The following is a 4,398-nucleotide window of genomic DNA, read 5'->3' as shown; positions in this document are numbered from 1 at the left end:
GTAATTTTAAGTGCTCAAATCGAGTCGAGTCAATTTTTATTTAAACTCAAACAGATTATTAATACAATTCGGTGTTTTTAGATACAAGAGTAAAAGATTGTTATAGAAATAAAGAATTTTATTAAAATTTTAGGTTCATTTTGTAGAGTTTGGGACACCTAGATTAGATTCATGGAACTAACCGAGTAGGTGACCCAAAGCAAGAATGCGAGAAGGAGGAATATGGTTAAAAAGTAGCTGTTTTAGATAAAAAAGTATTACTTCATTAATTAATATTAAATAGTAGTAAAAGATAATATAATCAAAAAACGTCAGGAATTAGTAACACTATTAGAGATGTGTCCAAAAATGCACGCAATCGCAAGAATAACAAATATAACAAAACACTTAAGTATTAATGAAAATAACAAATATAGCAAAAATAACAAATGAAGGAACGACAGCAAAAATAACAATTCTTCAAGACAGACAAGGAAAGGGGGCCCCAGAAATATAACAAAAATAACGAAATTAACAAATTTAGCGAAAACAACAAATCAAGCAAGCGATAGCAGCAAGAATAACAATTCTTCAAGGCAGACAAAGGAAGGGGCCCTACAAATATAACGAAATAGCAAAAATTGCAAAAATATTAAATGAAAAAAATGGCAGCAGCAAGAATGACGATTCGTCAAAGCAGCGAAGGGAAGGGGGCCCCCTTAAATATAACAAAAATATCGAAAATAACAAATATAGCAAAAATAACTGTGATGCTTTGCGTTGTGTTCGTTTAGGCGAGACTCTGTTGTATTTGCCAGTGTCGTTCCCTTGTTTTGTTATCCTCGTTATTTTTGCTATAATTGTTATTTTCGTTATGTTTTTTCGCACAGTTATCTTTGTTATTCTTGCGATTACGTGCATTTCTGGCCATGGCTGCAACGGTCCCCACGGAGTTAGTCAAACTGGAACATACACTTTCAGTTTTGTCCTTTACAAGATTACAAAGGCTTTCCAAGGAAGGAGAGAAGTTGTCCGCCATGTCCAAAGCGTGGCGAATGGATTAGATACCAGTTTTTCTCTACATTCACAGCTGTGCTAGTCCCCAGACTGCTGCATCATTTAACGACGAGCACCATTTACGAAGAAAAAAATGCCTGCAAAAAATGACCCACCATTTATGAAAACAAATCCCACAAATTAAAGAGATGGAGGCAGCCTTTAAAAAATAGGCACCGTTTCTAGAATCTCGAGTCATCGTTAACGAAAAACAAAGGCCACATTTACAAAAAAAGTATGCACCATTTATCACAACTGGGCACCATTAACAAAAAACAAAGGCTACATTTACAACAAAGGTATGCACCATTTATCAAAAATGGGCACCATTTAATAAAAACAACAAGGGCTGAATTTCGGCGGAAACGGCACCTCATAGAATAGTGGCTAGTGTGAAGGAGCGCTTCAATTTGTCAAGAGAAACAAATGGTCCAGAGGGTTCAGATTCTCTCACCCTGTTGCGCAAAGGAATGAACAGACTGATGGAAAATATCAATTCTAAAAATACTTTGCTCATTGACCAAGTTGAACTTTAAACACTTCTGACAACGCAGGTGGAAAACCTACACGCGGTTTCACACTTTAAGCACGAAACATTCGGTACTTTGAACTACGCACAAGACTTTGGAACAGCAGTGAAGGAATCGCTCAAAAGAATTACGACGTGGGCTGCAAAGTATCTCACTCACGACAAGTCTTATTATCCCGTTCCGGATACTTCCATGCCTTTGTCAGCAGTCTCAACCATGGCTCTCCCAGCGGTGCAAACAATGACAAAAGAAGATGAAGTCATGATGACGGACTGGATGAAGGACTCTCGACCTGTTCGACAACGAACTGTAAGAAGCGAAACAACTAAATATAAAGCTGGATCTCTACCACCAGCTATCTACTCTCAGCCCAAGCAAACAGAACATTCCTATGTGGAGTTCACTAGGGAGCAAGCAACTCCTGACGACTCAACCACGCCTAGTCCTGTCAATGAAACCACTGAGCAGTCAGACCATTCCCCTGGCATCGATGACCTGCAAGCAGTCAGTTTAACTTTCGTAAACGACCTTGATGTCCCTGAAGTGCAGGTACAGGACATACAGCAACAAAATAAGTACGAGACCGACTCAGACACGGAAAGAGACAATAAAGTTGAGTTTCAAGTTTTAAGCAAGACATGCATGACCAGGTCGGGAAAAGCAGTACGTGTAGAGCCTAGGTCTCTTGAGGTTCATGATGCCATTATTGGGTGGATCGCGGATTTCCTCTCGCGCAGGTCACAACGGGTAAGAATTGGTGACGCTATTTCCCCCTGTGTTTTCCCTAATGGTGGCATCCCCCAAGGGACCAAACCTGCACCAATATTGTTTGCTGTGTTAGTTAACAAATTGGTAGCAGGTTGGTATGCACGGGTGAAAAATGTAGATGATCTTTCTGTTTTGGAGTGCATCCCTAGGTGTTCTCCTAGCTACATGCCCTGCATCGCGAACGAAATAGCACAGCATGCATCAGACCACGGTATGCGCCTCAATGCAAAGAAATGTAAAGAGATCATATTTAGTTTCCTGCAATATCAGCCCTTCCCGGAAACTCCCCTGTGTTTATCTGGCCGTGTAATTGAGAGAGTTGGTCACTATAAGTTCTTAGGTGTATTTATTTCTAGAGACCTTTCCTGGAATAAGCACTGTGAATATGTCCTTGCAAAAGCTAATAAGCGTTTATACGCATAGAGAGTGTTAAGGAAATGTGGCGTGGCCTACCAGGATTTGGTTCAAGTATACTGTAACCTGGTTAGATCAGTTATTGAATATGCAGCACCCGTCTGGGCAGACCTTCCGGTTTATCTGAGCAAAACCCTAGAATTGATACAAAAGAGGGCATTTAACATTATTTTTCCTGGGCTGCCATATGATGTAGCCCTTAGCCGTTCAGGCTTGCTGCCCCTCAGTCAAAGGCGGGAAAAATCATGCCAAAAGTTAATGAAGAATTTCCGGGATAAAGGCAATACCCATTCCCCCTGAAACCCACCATGGGTATTCTCTTCGCTCTGGCATTGTTGTAAATAGCAGTGTTAAAGTAGTTGCCAGGACTGAACGGATGAACAATTTTTGTACTTATAAATATCAATAATATAGTTGCTGGTGCCCTTGTAATTCAGCTGCAGCTGCAAGAGGGATAAATAAACTGATCAATCAATCAATCATTTCTGCATATGGATTTATGAGATCGGTATTATTTGATGGCTATATTTCAATTGCACTTACAGCGAAAATCGGTTGATAGCTATCACTTTACCCTCGGTTAGATAATTACATTATTTTCTTCAATGCCTGTTCCTTATAACTCACACTAGGGGTGAAGGTTATGTAAATTCATAAAATTTATACCTTGGTTCTAGTAAAGTCCGACCCCCAACACTGATTGACGTGCTGAAGTAAAGAAAATTCGGGTTATGATGCAATATTTTTCGCTGTAAGAAAATGGAAGTCAAGAGTTAAAGGCCCACATTCGACCAAAAGTCATTGCGCACCGTGACTGAATTTCGTGTAACACGAAATTACCCAAATAGCTGACATGTCGTTTCCCGCGTGATTCGCCTGAGTGCATTTAGCCAATCAAATCACGTATTTGGACAAGTTGTCATTTGAAACCAAAAACAAACGACCGCAATGACTTTTGGGCGAACGTGGTAGTTAACTGACAAGTGGCCGAAAAAAATAGTAGTTAACTGGTAACTAGGTACCTCATTAGCACCCTCAGTCATTATTTTGACAACTCGTTTTTGCAAAGTAGTTGCTGGTTTTAGGTAAGTTGGGTATACCATAAAAAAGAAAGGCGTAAATTAGGGCATAGTAAAGCATAATTACTCTATCAGTCGAGCTACGTCACGCGTGACCAGTAGTTTTGAAATTTGAACGGAGTATTCAAATCTGTGTGACAGTTTTGAACTTTGCTCTCGAGATTCTGAATTTTGCGTGCATATTTCCTTGATATATCGCAAAGAGTTAGCTATGAACTTCCGTCTTATTACAAAATAAACGTTGTTTGAAAAGTGAAAACTATTTCAAGCGTTTGATGAATTATTGTTTAGTTATTGTGCATTTTTCGCACCAACTTTCGCAAAAATCTTTAAGATTCCATTCAAATCTCGGAAGATCCAAAGAAGAATTCGGATGTTCATTTCAGTCTCGTGGATACTGGTCACAAGTGACATAGCTCGACTGTAACATAGTACTTAAGGTGATTCCCTGGTTTTGCATTGCGCAACCCGACTGCGCATAATTTCTTGCGTCATTGGCGCGCGCATTAGCTCGCGCACATTGATAAAATGGCGGATTCCTCCTCTTTTTAATGGTGTTATGTACTCGAAAT

The 4,398-nt window shown here is 39.7% G+C and overlaps 1 long non-coding RNA gene and 1 pseudogene across 1 annotated transcript; both read right to left on the bottom strand.

The window, feature by feature from the left end:
- Window positions 1–743: 743 nt before the first annotated feature.
- On the bottom strand, window positions 744–4,112 carry LOC138042094 (uncharacterized). Its single transcript, XR_011130920.1, has 3 exons — window positions 3,414–4,112; window positions 2,787–2,882; window positions 744–1,133 (listed from the first exon to the last, which is right to left on the bottom strand). It is a non-coding gene; the product is annotated as an uncharacterized lncRNA (long non-coding RNA).
- Window positions 4,113–4,126: 14 nt separating this feature from the next.
- Window positions 4,127–4,398, bottom strand: part of LOC138039806 (cytochrome P450 4c21-like) — a 25,776-nt pseudogene continuing 25,504 nt past the window's right edge.

Source organism: Montipora capricornis, chromosome 3 (genome assembly GCF_036669925.1).
Source record: "Montipora capricornis isolate CH-2021 chromosome 3, ASM3666992v2, whole genome shotgun sequence".
NCBI classification, from domain to species: Eukaryota; Metazoa; Cnidaria; class Anthozoa; order Scleractinia; family Acroporidae; genus Montipora; species Montipora capricornis.
Note: the sequence above shows the minus strand (reverse complement) of the source record. Positions and strands in the feature narration are given on the sequence as shown.